Raw genomic sequence first — 19122 nt, forward strand, 5'->3', positions numbered from 1 at the left:
ACTCTTCTCTTGCAAACAGATTTGGAAATAGTAGCATCCGTCCGGTTCCTCCCTTTGTCACCCAACTGAGCTTGAGCTCGTGTTAAGACATTGAGCGGTGTGATCTTCCCAGATTGTACACTAATGGTACGAATTGTGGCTTGATTAGCAATAGAAATTGAACCACTTGCTCGGTAGGGACAATCTTTGATCAGATGATCAATTCCACACTTAGTGCAAGTGAGCACTGGCATGTCATTGGGTGTGGTCACCACTTGTTGTGGCTGGTGTGTATGAGTCATATTCTTATTTGGGCATTCGGCTACTCTATGTGGCCCACCACAGCCATAGCATTGTAAAGGTCCTCTTCTCATATTTGAGTTGATTTCCTTGCCCTTCCACTATACCGTGGTTTGAAACACAGGTACTGGCTTGTTATTCTGTAGGACATAATACTTTGGCGTGACATCACCCATATCCTCATAGTATTCCCCACTAAATTCTAGTTCCCGTACCAGTTCAATATCTTCAATCACTACTTGATTGAAACACAGGTACTGGCTTGTTATTCTGTAGGACATAATACTTTGGCGTGACATCACCCATATCCTCATAGTATTCCCCACTAAATTCTAGTTCCCGTACCAGTTCAATATCTTCAATCACTACTTGATTGATCTTGGCCTGTGGTGGCTGTGGCGGTAGAATTGGTGGTGGCAAGGGTGAAGCGTCTTGTACCTGGAACATCCCCCTAGGTAAGTAAGAAGGGTTGGGTTATACAGCAGTGGCAGTGGTTTGCACAAGTGGTGCCGGCAAAGCTAGTGGGGCTCTATTTGTTTGTAGTTGTGCTATATTTTGAAACCTTGGAAATCTACACGATGATGTGTCATGATTGCCCAATTTTACACAATGTACAGTAATAGTCTTGCCCTTAACTGCTGTGGACATTCAGTGGTGGTATGGTTTAGTCTGCACATGGAGCACCACACCAGTTTCCTGTGGGGGTAAAGGTGATTATGTCCATGGCCCGACATCTCTCTTCCTTCCCTTACATTTAATTTCTCCAATATAGCATTACTGAGCTCATCCACAGTCATATGTCTGACTTGTTTGCTTCGAGTTCCAATTTCTTGATGACTCGAGACACGCGAAGTCGCAATTGCTATCAATGTTCTAACATCCTCAGGTTGTGGCAATTCTAACATGTTATCTTCGTATTCGATTACCAATTTGTAGCATGCATCAAGGGTAGCTGGTCGGGCTAGTACCAAGTAATCATGCATTTTATGGTCTCTAACCCCTCTCCTGAAACAAGGCAACAATTGATCGTTTGTCAATCTTTCCCGAATTTTGCATCTTGAATTCAAGTGTTTTAGGTGAGAAACACAGTCTCTCATAGACTCATCTTCCTTATTTTGATGTTATGTAGTTGGGCCAGAGGGCTCCACCAATCATCACGACATGCAAAGCTGGGCACAAAAATATATTTTAACCTGGTGAAGTTAACCTTGTCCTCAGGCTTAAGGGTTCTGAACCACTCATGAGCTTTTCCTTTCTAAGGTCAGCGAAAAAGCATGTATCATGGTCACATCACTGACTGGTCTGCAAGTTTCACATGTGGATTCAAAAATCTCTACATGCTGGATAGGATCTCCATCCCCAAAGAATTTTTGGACAAGTTTTGAGATGATCTGGGGTTTCATTTGGGAAGGTTGAGGTTCTAGAGTAGAACCCAACTCCCTGACCATCCCCCTACCCATCTCAGCTAAATATTATAACAAGTCTGTCCTTGTGGCTCCATTAAGGTCCATGGCTGGATCGTTTATAGGTCTTTGGGGAATTGCTCCCCCCCTTCCTAGACCTCATCCCCTACCCATATTGGCTCTTCTTGGTATCTTAGGTTCGTGGACTTGTCCAATTGTGGTATCCTGGTGGGATTCCCCAATAGTAGCCTCTATGCGTTTGTGTAATTAAGAGCTCCATATCTTGTAAGAATGTAGGGTGATTGATCATTAGCTCTATATCCTTCTTGGTATAGAGCCGATCCTCAACTTCTACAGCCAAGTTGGCTATGTTACCCTCTTCTTCTCTGGTTGTAACCCCTTCCTCCATTCTGGATTCCTCATTGATGGGTTCCAGGTTTGGAATATCCCCATCACCTCTACTTGTAGCAATTTCAGCTTCCTTTCCTTGTGATTGGAGATGGTTAACATTATCTATCTCCTTTCTCTCAGCTCTTGTCCTAGAGTATCAAGCTCTTGTTTTCTTAAGCTCAATTCTCGGAGTTGTCATTCCATCTCACTTTGTTGGAAGTCCAATTCCATTTCCTCGGTGGTGGGAAAGAAAATTTGACCCGTCCTAACTGCACTTTTCATATCTCGTCTAATTCGAGGGGCACCAGTATTTGACAGCCTAGAATTCAACGTTTGGAATGGCCCTTCTTGTCTTGGACCGAGTCCAGCGCTAGTTGATAGACCCATGCCTGCAGATTGTGCTTCTTCATTATGTCTGGTTTGGAGACCAAAAAATCCTCGGGCTATATCAATGATCCCACTGGACTTAGTTGGGGAGTGTGGTTTGTCACCTTCCCCAAACCCAGTGTATCGTAGCCCTTCTTCCATGGATTCCTCACTAACTATACTGGTTTCTATGGTGGTTAGGTTTCTCAAGACACTTAAGTGTGTGCTTGCAGACTGTCCCGATACCACACTTCTTTGATAGGAATTTCTTGGATGATTTTATGCACTATCGTCGAGCGTAAGATCGTCTCTGATGAGTTTTCCAGATCTTAAGTGCATGTATGTATGATTTGATAAGATAGTATCCAACCTAAATTCATTCAATTCCTAGTTCTATCGCTTTGTTCTATCACGAGGCATGAATTAGCAGAGAATATTTCATGTCGTGAAATAGCAGGACTTAGCTCACATCATGAAAATATGATTCACGTCGTGAAACTACAGAACTGAAAATGATTCACGTCGTGAAACAGAAAGTGTTTCACGCCGTGAACTACTTCGAAAGTGTTTCACGCCGTGAATTACTTCGAAAATGGTTCACGTCGTGAGAAAGTCTACTGCACTTTCACGTGATCCAATCTTTCTCCTTAAGATTAAATTCCTTCTTTATCCGACCCTCACAGCCTTAGTTTTATAAATTCGTTGGTTTTGGTCTTCTCGTGAAACATCAGGATTGAGTTCATGTCATGAAACAAAAATTATTTCACATCGTGAACTACTTCGAAAGTGTTTCACGTCGTAAAAGTCTACTGCACTTTCATGTGATCCAATTTTTGACTGAATCGTGTCAGAGGTGTCAGGATAAGGGTTTCTATTTTTGGAGTGTAATCCCGTGATTTTCGGCTAAAATCTCGGCGCTAATTTTGTGAGCGACTCGCGACGTGAAATTGCTGGAAAATGGTTCACGTTGTGAACAACTTCCTGCACTTTCACGTGAAGTTTTTTGTGTCAGCAATTTGTAGTCTTGGGCGCATAATACTTATCCAATTGATGAAAATTAGATTGTGCCAATGCTAGGGAATGAAATGCAAGTTCTTGGCTCAATCAATAGTCCCCTATGTTTTTTATTTTGTTGAATTTTTGAAAAAATAAGAAAACAACACACAACCTGCTTCTTCAGGTTGGTGTTTTTTTGTGGTGCTAATATCAAACTTATCAATAGTAACCAACTTTCCACAACATTCACAACATCAAAACTATAATTTTTTTCTCAACCACATACACCTTATCCTTCCATTTTTGACACATTGCATTACCAAAATGCAAAGGCAACAATGAATATTATGCAATGGGAGCTGAAATTCAAGGAGTATGGAAGAAACAAAGGTGTTTCGCCCGAGAGCGGTGCCAAAAATGTTATGCTAAACCACACCTCCAAGAGGGAATTCTACACATTCACCTAATGGATGAGCAATGAAACACAACCGTCATGGGATACTTACCAATGCTTCGAGCTCGTGTCTCTTGAAGCCTCCAAGCTCGCATGTATGCTCCAAACTCCAAGCTCCACCTCCACACTGTCACTGTGGAGTTGCTCACACCATCACATAGGTCAATCACACTCTCTCTCACTCTCTTATACAAGCATAAACACATAAGCATGAGAGAGGCACAATGCTAGAATGCTCTCACTCCTCACTCTCTCCAAGTACGAAGGAAGAGCTCTCAATAGCACAAAGGGGATTGTGTCCTTTCATTATGAGAAAATACCTTATATATAATTGGCTCTTATTCACACCACTTGGGTGCCCAAAACTTACTAACTAGGCCTTGGGTGGCCAATTTCTCATAATGTACAATCTTTATAGTGCTTTTACATAACACTTATTAATGTCCTCAATTGAGGATCATGGTGTTAATCCAAATAGGATTAACAACAGCAGGTAGTTACTTGGTATATGTGTTTGTACGCTGAAGGTTATATCTTTTATTGTTTACACTTTTCTTTGAGGGAGTACTAGCTTAAAAAGGGAATGTTTTTTCTACTTAAAAATCATTTTCTTTTATTTCTTATTCTTTTTTGTTGCTACCTAGAAGCTTTAGAATTTATCCCTTGGTTTGTTGCAATCTAGGATTACAAAATTTTTACATGCACTTTCCCTGCTTGATGTCATTGATATGATGCCACCTATGCATAGAATAATATTATCAGAGCCAACTGGAAGAGGTGTGTGATGTGTAAAAAAGGGGAAAACCTTTCTAGACTCTAGATTAAGGTTATGATATAGGGTATGGGCTGGTAGTGACAACTACAAGTAGCCTTATGCCTAATAGCTAGAAGACTACTCTTGAATTCACTTGCAATAGTATCAGTCTATAGTACTAGCATGTTACCTTTTTTGTGGTACTCTTGTTTTCCTAGAGATTCAGCCTTCCATATGGGCTCATAGCCTTTTTTGATGTTTAACAGTATGGCTTTTCAAGAGGAGATCACGTGAATCTTTTCCATAACAATGTACATGTTGGTTTTGGTTTCGTATTGCAAATGGAAGCTGGACGACATAGAGTTCATGGTGTTCTTTTGCCTAAAAATCACGTAGGAATTTTTGTTGATGCTTGTGAAGAGAAAATCGTACCTCTACCATTCCCAATAAGTAACGATGAAATTGTATAACTTCATGAGGCAACCAAATCCATCGTAATTTGGCTTGCAAAACATTTAGTAAGAGAAGTATTTTCTTCTTATGATTTTTTTTTGTCTATCTTGCTTTGTCAATCTGTAACATTCTATGGTACATTGTTATATAGGTACAAATGGAGAAAGAGGACGCTACACAAGAGGTCTAGGGTTGGGAAAAACACCCAACCATTCAAAAAGTCACGAGGGCTTCCAAATGAAAGAAAGTTTCTTCAAGAAGTACTACTTCTCACAAACACCTAGAGTAGAAGCATTTGGTGCCTGATGATAAGGAAGATTAGATCCCATTAAGTACAGGAGAACAAAAAAATAAGTCAAAGAGGCAAAGGGGAAAAGACCATGGAAAATATACACCTACTCGAGAGAATAAAAAGGATAGAGGAGACTGCCCCAAAACACATTAGAGCAGGACAAAGAGGAAGAAGTGGAGGTGATTGTAGAAAGCGAAGAGGAGGACAAGGTGGAGGCAGAGGAAAGGAGTAAGGGAAGATATGTTCAAAGTAACATATTCTACCAAGCTTCATTTGAATCTATTACAAAACACAATAGAGACACTTATAGTAAGCCTTTTACCTCATTCATTGTTGGGATTGTACTTTGTTCATGAAATGTAGTGTAATAGCAATTGTGCACTTCTTATCCTCATACTTTGTTCATGAAATGTAATGTAATAGCAATTGTTCATGAAATGTAATGTAATAGCAATTGTGCACTTCTTATCCTCATACAAGTTACAAAGTCCACTCCCATGCCTCTTGCCCCTCTTTGTCATTTAGTGAGCAACCCTTGCATACGAAGGGTGCTTTTTAGATATCAAAAACTCATGAGTTTTTTAATTATGGATATGTGAGGGACAAGGCAAAGTTTATATGCTTGTTGAATTCATCAAAGTTACCTATGAGAGACATAATGGAAGTTGACAAAATAACATATTCTATTAGGCTTCGTTTGAATCTATTACAAAAAACACAATAGAGATGCTTATGGTAAGCCTTTTACCTCATTCATTGTTGGGATTGTACTTTGTTCATGAAATGTAATGTAATAGCAATTGCGCAGTTCTTATCCTACAAAGTCCACTCCCATGCCTCCTACCCCTCTTTGTCGTTTAGTGAGCAACCCTTGCATAAGAAGGGTGCTTTCTAGATATCAAAAACTCCGTTATGAGTTTTTTAATTATGGATATGTGAGGGACAAGGTGAAGTTTATATGCTCGTTGAAGTCATCGAAGTAACCTATGAGAGACATAATGGAAGTTGACAAGGCATCTTGGGATGATATATGGCACAAGAAAAATGAGGACTTTGAGAACCTAATCAAAGATAAAGAGTGGTCATGAAGATGTTTTACGTTTGGGATGGAAACCATTGGATGGTTGCATGGATGGAAGAGATAACAGTGGTATGCATCTAAATCAAGCAATTATTTAAATGTTCTTGAAATTTGTGAGCAATGAATGTCCTGAGGTTTTGAAGTTTAAAACATAGCATTCAAACATAGAGAGGACTACCGGACATAGTTCTCTTGGAGTTCGAGGAGGAGGCAGAGGGGAAGGTGCTCTATCTTGTTACTAGATTGAACAGGTATGCATGTTTTAAGCATGCCATGTATCTTTACATATACACATTCTGGTGATCCAATATTAATAATTTTTCTCTGTTAGGATAAATGAGGTCGGATATGTTCCTTCCTCTCCCAGTGACAAGATTGTGCTGGTGAGGATAAGAGCATTGGGACAATCCAACAAGGAGACAATACTTCAATAAGCTTCAAAGTTGAATAAGAAGTGGAATGAGAAGTACTTTGAGATCCAAAGAAGAGTTGTGGTTGACGATCCTGGTATATTTCCCACTTGTGTACTCTCACAAATAGTATTCCAGGTAACCACAATATGATCATAAAACTCCACCACCACATTTTCTTGAGTTTGATTCATATATAAACTCATGCATGTATATATTATGTTGTGTTCTAGGATGAGTACTTGGCAGCACAATAAGAGAAGTTGAGATATTAAAAGATCAGCTCCCTTGAAAGGAATTTTAGGAACGGTGGAGGGCTGCATATTACAAGCTTGATCCAAAGCTGAGGAAAACTACCTGGAGATATGCGGTGAGTGCTAGTCTTGAACAAGGAGAAGAGTTCTTTAGGTATAATGTACTATAAAGATTTGTAGCATTTAGTGCAATAAATAAACCCTAAATTTTATTTTCTTTTTCGTTTTTGAAGATTACTATCTCAAGTGAACTAGGAGGAGAAGCACTATGATTTCAGGAGACGCACATAGGCTTGCGTCTTTCAGAGTACCTAAGTGTAAGTTATTGTTATTGAATATGACATCAATATGAATAATTCATAATTGTTATTGAATTTCATTTAATGCATGATAGTTAGAACAATTCAATACCATGATTGGCCTGTAGAGGGAGGTGATGTGGCATCAAATAGTGGAGTACGGATGTCTATTGGTCAGACATATAGAAGACACGTACATAGTAGTTATGCCAACCACCTTTGCTATGGATAACTTCAAGTTGAAATGCTAACATAGAGAGAATTTGTTTGAGGAGTGCACAATGAAGGTTAGCCTAAACCAGAGTGTTGACTCACATTAATATGTCAAGCTTGTAGAGTGACAAGATGTGTTTATAGGTGTCATACCAAGTATCTTACCTCAGGTAAGTAGTGTTAAATTGATTACGTTATGGTTAGATGAATAATGCTTTTAAACTATTCTTTCACAGATGGATACAAAGCTGTATTGCAAATAAGACCATTCCACACTTGCCACCAATTTTAAAGGAATGGTGTGACATTGAGAATGCGAACACCATGTACTCATAATCACAAAGGCGAGATATGTGGTCGTCTACAATAGATAGAAGCTGTCCACACTTCCTTGACCTTTGTAAAGATTAGTTTCCAAAATAGGAGGAGAAGTTATACGCTCATGCATTGAGGACAAGAAGGACAAAACATGTAAAAAATTTAATGTAGTCTTCTTACAGAAGTGTTCTTCATACACAAGGCTTGTCGACCACTAATATAGCACAACATTGATGTTTAAGGAGCAAGTCTTTAAAGCGAGAAGGGAAAAGGTAAGGAAATACATGTTCAAGTTGAAGAGGAGCAACAAGAGGGAGAATCAAGCTATGACAATGATGAAGTTAAAGAGGAGATCTCAAGGGTCGATGAAGATGAAGAAGAGGATGATGATGGTGAAGAGGGCGAAGATAGTGGGAATGAGGATGATGAAGAGACCTCATTGCAGTCTCTAGTAGCAAAACTAAGGTACCTACATAGGTAGGTCAAGAAATTATTTTTTGAATTTTGCTAGACAATACTCCATCATTAACATATGGGTTCTTTGTGAATAGAGAAGCAAGAAGGAAGGATTGAAAAGAGGAAAGCCTCCCTTGGCTCCTCTCTAAACAACATCGGGTCCTACGCATGGTCCTCTATCGCAAATAAAGATAAAGCTTTGAGGTTGAAAATTTAACTTCAATCGACATCTTTGTTTAAATACTTAACCAACCGAGTGTGGAAGGGTGCTAATTCTTTATCGTGTAGGCAGTTTCGTAAATAAAATAGGATAGATAGGAGATGTGGAGGAAAGACCCATTGAAGATATAGCTGAAGGTACTACACGTATAACTTAAAAAGTAATCCTTAGATTGTTTAAGTGTAATAAACTCAATTAATTTACACAATGTTTTTCTTGGAACTCATGAATCCCTTTGTATAACAACGAGCTAGGTGCACATGGCTAAACAAGTGCAAGCATATCCACATTGTGATTGATGAGGGGGGGCCACTGAGATTGCCTAGGTAATATCGGTGTTAAATTCTATACACTAATAGTATAGAATCCATTGCATAGATTTATGTCACTTTCATGGTTTTGAATTTCTTAGTGTTATTTGGAGTTTGGAAGAATAATAACAGTGCGTGGAAATCCTATTGAGAAGGGAAGAGCATTTAGAAATAATATAGTCCTTGACACATTTGGGCATCTTTGTGATGCACTACAAGGTGTGTGCGTGGCCTATTGATCATCCATTGAGAATTGGAACGATATTGATTATCGATCCAATCCAGGAAAACTTCGGGGTAAACACCCATCTCAACATTTCCATTCTGGATAAACTGCCATGAATACAAAAGACTGATACGAGAGAATGTAAGAACACCGCAGATGAACGATCATAATAGAGTAATGTGTAAGAGCTAGGAGCAGTTTATAGTCTGGTCAGCAGCCCCGAGACTTGTGTCTCCAGGTCTAAATACTTGATGACTTCTTAGGCTAGGAACTGCCATGAATGCTAGAGACTGCCTTGGGTATAAAGCACCGAGGGGCACAAATGACACGTTCACAAGTTAAGGCATTCATCCTAACATTGGGTGCCATGCTATTATAGCGAGGTTGCCCCCATAAGTGGACCTATTTTTGGGTTAAGTGAAAATGAAGTCCCAACATGGAATGACATATCTGGTGTACCTTGATGTCCCTAGCACTTTTAAGTTAGCTTTCCCTCTCCCTCATCATTTCTTTAGGTATTGTTAATGCATTTCTTATTGCCATGTTTGGGATACAGAGATGGGGGCGAGCAGCATATCTTTGTCCTAGTTAGTAATGTTCTTTATGATAATGGCACCTAGTTGTCATTGGAAAAATGGCACAAGTGGCAAATATGGTGGCAAAATCATAAGTATATGGCTATATAATGGTTAGTCTCTTGAATGTTCGGTGCAGGATTGAAGTAGGGCAAGTGTATGGAACTTTGGTGAACTCAACTCTTACAAATTTTTGGTGTGCTTTGAGCATTTGCATTTCATTGGTTTCCTATTTATTGACACTTGTGTGACCTACTTTAAAGGTCTATACTCTCATTTGCACGACTTTCACAAGTGTAGTGGCAAGTATTCATCCTCCACCACCCATGATTGATTTTATTTGATAATAGTGTCCAACTGGGTGAGGTCAATAGATGAACGCCCTTGGCAAGGTATGGATTAGCATGTTATACTTATTTTATATTTGAAATTGAAGGATCTTGTTGTAGTATGGCTATTGGAATTGATTGCTTGCAAAGAGGCTCTCAGCGTGGAAGAGAGCTATGGGAATTTGTTGTAAAGTCATGCTCAAAAGAGGGAAATGTAGTTGTTGAACTATGTTCAGGAACATGAGATTTTGCTCTAGTGTTATGAGGGCAGATGTGTTATAGGTGTGGAGCCTGATGAGGCTATTGTAAATGCCGTTCTATATACATTGGCTTCTTAAAGATCACAACAAATTAATTTGTATATCTTGTGTTCCATTTGATCTCATGTATTTGAAAAATATAAGGTGGATAACAGGTTCCATAGCATTGAGACATATTCATTGCTATTTGAAAAGATAGATAGATAGATATATATATAAGGTGGATAACAGGTTCCATAGCATTGAGACATATTCATTGCTATTTGAAAAGATAGATAGATATATATATAAGGTGGATAACATGTTCCATAGCATTGAGACATATTCATTGCTATTTGAATATATATATATATATATATATATATATAGAGAGAGAGAGAGAGAGAGAGAGAGAGAGAGAGAGAGAGAGAGAGAGAGAGAGAGAGAGAGAGAGAGAGAGAGAGAGAGAGAGATTACAGGAGGGGAGAATGAGAAGGGGGGGAATAGAGTTGAAGGGACAGAGGGAGGGCATGGATAGACAGAGGGAGAGGGACAGAAAGCAAAGGTAGAGCATATGGTGGTGATGAGGTAGAGAGAGGGAGAAGGATAGATAGAGGTGGAGAGAGCATGCATGAGAGTGCATGTAGAAGGAGGTAGAGAGAGAGAGTGTGTGTGTGTAGTAGAGGGAGAGGGAGAGGGAGAGGGAGAGGGAGAGAGTGTAAAGAGAGAGGGATAGGGAAGATAGAGACATAAGAGTAGGGGAGAGAGGCATTGTAGAGGAGAAGAGACATGAGATTAGGACAATAGAGAAATGAGCATAAGATAGGTGGAGAAAGAAAAAGGGAGAAGGATAGACAAAGGTGGAGAGAGCATGCATGAGGGTGTGGATTGAGAGAGAGAGAGAGAGAGAGAGAGAGAGAGAGAGAGAGAGAGAGAGTTGAGGGAGAGAGATAGAGAGGGAGAGGGAGAGGGAGGAGGAGTTGGTTGCAAATGGGGAGAAGGGGCGAGTAGGTGGTGAGAAAGCAAGAAATGAACATAAGACAGGTGGAGAGAGGGAGAAAGAGAGAGAGGGGAAGAGTGAGGGAGGGCATGGAGCAAGCAAGAGAGAGAGAGAGAGAGAGAGAGAGAGAGAGAGAGAGAGAGAGAGAGAGAGAGGGAGGGAGATAAAGTTGGTCAGTGGGAGGAGGGGGAGGAGGTGGGCTGGGCTGGGCTGGGTTGAGTTGAGCTGGGAGTAGGGAGGAGGGGGGCTGGGCTGAGGTGGGAGTAGGGAGGAGAGGAGAAGACAAGGGAGGAGAGAGAGAAGACAAGGGTATAGAGAGATTGGTTGTGGAAAAAAACCCACTCCAAAGCCCGCTTGGAGAAACCCGCTTCGTGCTCACACTCTTTGACCATGACCAACATTGGATGATTTAAAGGTCAAATCCACTTGCTTCTTCAAAATATCTTGGAGAAATACGTATTGAATAAAGTAAATAAGAACATGCTTTTGTACTTTGATAAAATGATGCATTATAATCCTTGGAAGGCCAGCATGTTGATGAACTTTCCTTGCAACATTCAAACCTACAAAAAATGTATCTTATATCAACTAGTTTGTTCACAAGATTTTTGCTTCCTTTAGAGATGATGATGTACCCTTCGAAGTGTCATTATCCTCAAGGCCCATCTTCAAGGCTTGTGTAAAACCAAGAAAGGTCTTGACCTCCATAATTCATCCTTCAAGATTTGTTAAGCCTCAAACTAATCTATGTCTTATGCTTGGATCTCTAGTTGAAGTTGAGGAAGAGAGAGGCCAACAATGTTCTAACATTTTCTACCACATGGACATTGTTCATATTTGGTTAGGTATTTATTCAATGTCTCATAAACAACACAAAATCTAACATAATAATTATTAAGTGTAATTAGAGATTTAACAACTTCAACAAAGATCATAAAAGCCTACATCACTTTGACACGCAAGAAACAAGATATAAGACATAATTAAAATTGATATTAAATGTATCAATCATCATAATAATAAAGATATTTCTTATTAAAGATTACAAAATGATTTTAGAAATTACAAAATTGGTGTCTTTGAAATCATAATAGAAAGACATCTAGCCCACCAAAAAACTAGGTGCCAAATAGCATGTGGTGAAGTAAATGATTTGCCTCGTCACTAGGATATATTGTACAACCAAGAAGGTTGATGACATATTCACTCGATTAATTGATCAAGACATATTCACTCGATTAATTGATCAAGACCTTAGCTAAAGGCTAAGCCTAAGCTAAGCTATGCAAACAACCACCGCATGTGTCTCTCTCTTTTCTACGCGCAAGCATTTATTCCTCTTCCACCGTCACTCTCTCTTTTCTACGCGCAAGCATTTATTCCTCTTCCATTTTCACTCTCTCTTTACTACGCGCAAGCATTTATTCCTCTTCCATTTTCACTCTCTCACGAGACGACCATGAAAAGTAATCTCCTTTACACGATTTCAATCGTCCTCTCTCTCTCCCTCCCTCCCTCTTTCTCTCACGTGTGGAAATGAGCGCACACAAGAAAATTTAATGATTTTTTTCTATTTTCTTAATCTCTTTGCATTCGGCATCTTAATCTATCTCTCTTTGGAGGCTATGCCTCACAAGAATTTGAGATAATGTGCATGACATGTATTTATACCTGCATGAGGTAGTTAAGAAGATTCGAGATAACTCTAAAAAAAAAACATCACCTGCCTTGAAGGCTCCAAAAAATAATGTTGATAAAAATAAACCTAAGGTCCCTCTTCCCTCAACTAATTAATCAATGTAAAACAAAATTTGGGACCCATTATGATCATGATCTTTTGTTGCTGCAATCAATCTCGCATCTTTCTTGTGATTGTGCCTTACCATCGATCCTCCCACTGCATTATCTTGAGAACTTTCCTTTTTTATCTCACTAGTATCACATTTCAAACACCTACATACAATCGGCCTCTGTGTGCATATGAGGAGAGTTTATTTGGCACTAACAACACCTACCAAAGAAGACCCTCAAACACCACCCTAGAAGTGTCCTACAAGAGGCATGAGTTTATGTGGCACTAACAACATCTGCCAAAGAAAAGGTGACACCCTGAAACACCTCCCTAGAAGTGTCCTACAAGAGGTTGAAGGACATGATGTAGGTCAATGCTTGAGGAACTTTAGGCTAAATGTTATGCCCCTTTGTCCTCCAAGTTGCTGATGAGACCAAGTCCTAATTCTCCGTATGTAAGGCTATAGCTTGGTTGCCTGATGCAACCACACCCATAGTCCAATAAATCATGGCATACCTATTATAAAGCCAAGTAGTCTTATAAGAAATAGTGTTGTGTCTCTTAATGCTTTATAAGAGGCCTATAAAAAAAAGCCAAGATTTCTAAGTCTTTTAGTAGGAAAATAACATGGAGAAGTAGGCAGTGTAATAAGAAGCCGACATAACTAAAGTCTATTCTTGAGCTACTATGTTCACGACGATGTCATAGCAGGGTATATATTTTCCATGATGTAGATATGCACAATAATAGGGCACACTATTTCAAAATGCTCACAAAAGAGAACTGCAGAACTTAAACAACTATACTCGTATTTTTTATGTATAGCATGCCTTGTAATTAATTTGATCCATGTAATGACATCTTCTTGGGACATGGTGTCAAACATTTCCTTTGGATCATCTATTTTACCAAATTTTACATACAAGTCAATGATTGTGTTACCGATAGAATTGACCAACTCAAATCTACTCTCAATGTCATGGCTTTTGGAGCTTTCCTGGATTTAGAGTTGCTAGCTTAGAGCATGCCATGATTTTGTCTGGGTTCTAACCCCTCCTCTCCCATTATGCTGGAAAATCTAAAGATCTTATTGATTATTACTATGCTATGACCTTCTGGCATCCATGATGTAGATGACAAGCTACTTATGTTGCACCTTGATAGCCAGGAGTGGTATTGTTATTGCTCAAGGGAGGTTGGGGTATTGTTACTGTTTAGGCCTTCACTATACCAGACCAATCCACATCCCCCATTGTATCAAAAAGACTTCTCATGTAGTGTTGGTAGCACCACCATCCTTGTTAGGTAACCCTAGTGTCCCATTACATCAGAGCGACTTCTTTAGGTAGCAATGGCAACACTCCCATCCCTGGTAGTAGGCAACTGATGTGTTTTGGTCTAGTACAATGAAGGCAACTCCCATCATTCACAAGAAGAAGAATGATAGGTCTTAGTCAAGCTAGTGTACAATGAAGGCAATTCCCATCATTCATACAAGAAGAAGAATAATAGGTCTCAGTCAAGCTGGTACCAAAAAGAGCATCATAGAAACATCTAGGGTCTTTGGCTTCGGTGAACACTCTAGCCAAGGATGGTGTGAGTTCAAATCTCCCCCCTCTGCTCAAGGAGATGAGGTGGTGTGAGTAATATCTCATCGCATTAAAAAAAAAAAAACATCGAGGGTCCATAGCAGTGAGGGGTGCCTTCTTACAACATGAATCAAGATATGAATTTCTACTTCAAACAATATAGCCCTTATGCAAATGCATAGAGCTCTATGCATAAGGTAGATTCCTTATGCATATAGCTATCTTTGAGCTCTAATCCACTCTAGTCACAGAGAAAGGTAAAAGAAAATAACCTTGAGAGAAAGATAGGGGGAGAGGGGGCATCATTTCATACCACCCCACCAAAATTATACCAAAAATTAGATTTTCATGCAATGATATGATCCAAGTGCATGTTTTCCATCCATAATCTAGGTATGGAGTGGTCAGCAACATCTCCATGTCCACCACAAAAGAATAATCATCTTCAAATCTCAGAGCTGCATAAGTATCAACATCGTGAGGCCTCTCCTTCACCAAGTATTAAACTCATTACAAATTCGGATCCTCAAATGCTTTAAACCTATATGTGCCATACTTTCTAAAATTAGATAGATCATCTTTTTATACATCCCTTACAATGTGAGTGCCCTAATCAAACAATGGTAAGCGTGCTCCCAAATCTCAAGAACTGTGGGTTTTCTTGTTCCATTTTGCCAAAGCTATTGCTGCTACTCAAAGAGATGAAGAAACCCCATGGTGTTTGCATTGTAGAGCGTAGACAATGAGAACCTTGGAACTGCGATAAAAAATGAGAAGATTCTCTTGTGTATACTCATTGATGTACATCTCAAGGTATTCCTTAGCAAATTTGGCATTCGATGAAATATGACTATAATGTGTTTTTGGGAGATCTCTACTTCATTCATGAATGTGGTATGTTTGATCAACAGCATAAGAATCCCTGAGTTTGATAACCATGATGGTAATATGTGAACCTTGTTAGTGGAGAACATTATCGTATGTGGTCTTCAAAGGCCTTATTTCAACCATTGGTAGGTAATAACCACTGTTTTTGTTATGGATCATGATATAATACTTGTGGTATTCATAGAATGTAGGGAAGCCAGACTACCACAATATAGGTGTACTATATACATAACAACATTGAGGCTGCAAGAAAGCATGCATTATCTCAAAGGTGGAGGTAATTATAAACCCATTTTGGGTTAACTATAAGCTCTTCACCGCATATCAGAGTAGTAATAAGTGTCATGAAAAGGCACCATAAATGAGAAAGTTGGCCAAACCCAAGCTCTGTCAACTGTATAGTGTGCAAATGATCTTGACATAGAGGGTGTTCTCTATTGGACTGTTTTGAAAACTATGAACAAGTAAGTAGGCATGAATTTTCTCCTAACAAGCTCAAAGGAGCTTGTTTTAGATTGTACAAAGCCTTTTTTAGCTTGCATGCTTCGATGGTCTTGACCCTTTTGAACAACACCATAGGATTGAGATACATACACCTCTTCATGTAAATCCCCATTCAAAAAGATTATTTTTAGATCTAGCTGATGCGTTTGCCAACTATGATGAGCAGCCAATGTAGTAACATAACGCATAACATACATGATGGTAGTCATGCATGAAGTGGGAGTAAAGGTATCCTTAAAATCTATGCCTTTCTGCTATGCATAGTCCTTTACCACACTAGTTTGGGTTTGTAGTGAATGCTACCATCAAACTTCCTTTTGATCTTACAAACCCAACTTCTGCCAATAGCCTTCTTGCCAAAAGGCAAGTCAACTAGATCCCAAGTGCCATTATTCAAAATAATGGAATCATATTCTTGCTGCATGACGTGCATCCAATTTTAATCCTCTTGTGCTTCATCAAATAAAACTGGCTCATCTTTCATTGCATAAGAGATACTCATAAGAGAATGACCAATGTAATGCCGAGATGCATGGCAAGAACTAGCACATTTACAATCATCCAAATCAAAGAGGAGCCACCCTTGGTGCTAAGCCTCCCAAAGAGCCACATAACACATGGCACCACTAAGCCTTCTAGAGAGGAGCCACATCCTTTGAACCAAGCCTTCCAGAGAGCCATGTACACACCACCAAGCCTTTCCTAGGCTCAAAAGGATTACCATGATCCCATAACACCCCGATGCACCATACTGCAACATGAACTTGCTAGCTAGAAGGATAAAGTTTAAGCAAGCACACACAAGTGAAGCCGACAGTGGTGGCATTAGTGAACTTGCTAGCTAGAAGGCTAAAGTTTAAGTAAGCACACACCAATGAAGCCAATGGTGGTGGCATCCAAGCTTTCATCATGGATTGGAATGGTTCTCCACCTTTGCTCATTGTATCCATCTAAACCCCGTAAGATCTCCATCATAATCACATCTATCATGAATGATTAAAAAACCTAAAAATCCAAAATAAAAGTAAAAACAATAAAAACTAAAACCTGTGTACCCCTGACACACACCCACACGTGCAACCCTGACACACATGTGCACATAACACATGCATATATATGTGCATAACCACCTTTTCTTCACCCACACACATGTACGTGCACACATAAACCACCCATATGTGTACACACACACACACACACACACACACACACACACACACACACACACACACACACACACACACACACACACACACATAATGAACAAAACGCACATGCACACTCCTAAAAAAGTAAAAACCCTCACATGCACACCCCCTCTCTCTATCCATATGCATGTGCATGTGTATACACATGTAACTACATACACACATACATGTGAGAAGAATGTGAGGGAGAGGGTGAGCTTGAGCTCCTTGCAAGCCAACACACATATACAAGAGTAGGTAAGCACACATACATGTGAGAAGAATGTGAGGGAGAGGGTGAGCTCCTTGTTGCAAGCCAACACACATACACAAGAGTAGGTAAGCACACAAGAGAGAGGGATGGTTAAATTCTCTTTTATTCTCTTCTCTTCTCTATAACCATAACATAAAGATAAGAATATATACTATAAGGGAAAGTACTCTACTACTAGAACATACAAGGTCGGTCCATAATGACTTGATGAACTAGCACTAAAACTATGCCATAACTCTAGTGAACCAAAGTGGTTATCTCACAACTGATAGTATATCACTCATAATATCTCACCAACAATGCCAATGGCATAAGTGTGGAGATATCATCCTAGCGTGTCATTCATATCCACACTAGCTGAGCTTGATAACCCCCCTCGAGCTTACATTGCACTCTAAGTAAGCTCTTGAACCAATGGAGCTTCTTTGTACCTTTACCTTTGTGAAGATGTTAGCTACCCGATCCTTTGTGCATGCTGATGTAAACCAAATCCACATCACTTGCTAGAACTTTCTCCCTTACAAAATGATAATGCACCTCAATATGCTTCATCTTATCAATGATACACTAGGTTACTAGCCAACTGTATACTAAAAGAGAGGATCTAGAGCTTCCATAGAAGCTTGGTGAGAAGAAGTTGAGTATGGCTATGGAGGCTTAAAGGCAATGAGCTACATTATGTGAGTATGTGTGTGGAGATAGTGTGTGTGTGTGTGTGGGTTAATCAACACAAAGGCAAGATATTGGTAGAAAATACTTGCTTTGTTATATGCATTGTACTACACATAGTCTCATTATATCAGCTTTTGATACATGATGGCTTTTAGCTCCTTGGACCACTCCCAGATTTCCTTCTTCCTATTGGACCACCTTACATATCTCTTCAACATCGTGTAATTTTCTCTTCAATTGTGCTCTATAGCACCATATTTCTAAACGCCCCCCCTCAAGAAAAACTTTTTCTTGCACCTTCTAGCTTAGGCTAGTGCCCCAGGCTTCTACAATCTAGAATGAATAGCCTTGGTCACAATACCCCTACATTGGCTTTCTATCTCTACCATATGGCTAGGACATTGGCCGCTACCCCTACAGATTGGATTGAGCCTTGACAATTGCTCATTTACATACATACATAGCCCCATTGCCTACATAATTAGTGGCACATGGTTGCGGCTTTACATCATACTTGGGGGATTACAACATTTGATTTAGAAGAGACATTCTATAGGCTCCTCTTTCATGCTTAGAGCCACTTCTTCCACATAGTTTGCTTTATTGGTTTTGTAGTAGCAGTCCGGCAAAGTGTTCGAGTTTCTTGCAAATGTTGCATGTGAAGTTACCTTCACTTCTTCCACGTCCTTTGCTTGAAAGTTTCCTTGTTGACCTTGAAAGTTACGTCCTAGAAGTGAATGTGTCTTTACTTTAAGCTTAGTTTCATGTTCAAGTAGAGATGATTCAATATCCTTAAGTGTCATGTTGGGTAAATTTTTGAGAGTAGCAAACAATAGACTTATATGGATTTTTATCCACACTTTTAAGTAGTACAGCAATACATTCATCTTCATTAATA

The sequence above is a fragment of the Cibotium barometz genome, chromosome 15, assembly GCF_041138505.1.
Source record: "Cibotium barometz isolate CiBa-2024 chromosome 15, ASM4113850v1, whole genome shotgun sequence".
NCBI lineage: Eukaryota > Viridiplantae > Streptophyta > Polypodiopsida > Cyatheales > Cibotiaceae > Cibotium > Cibotium barometz.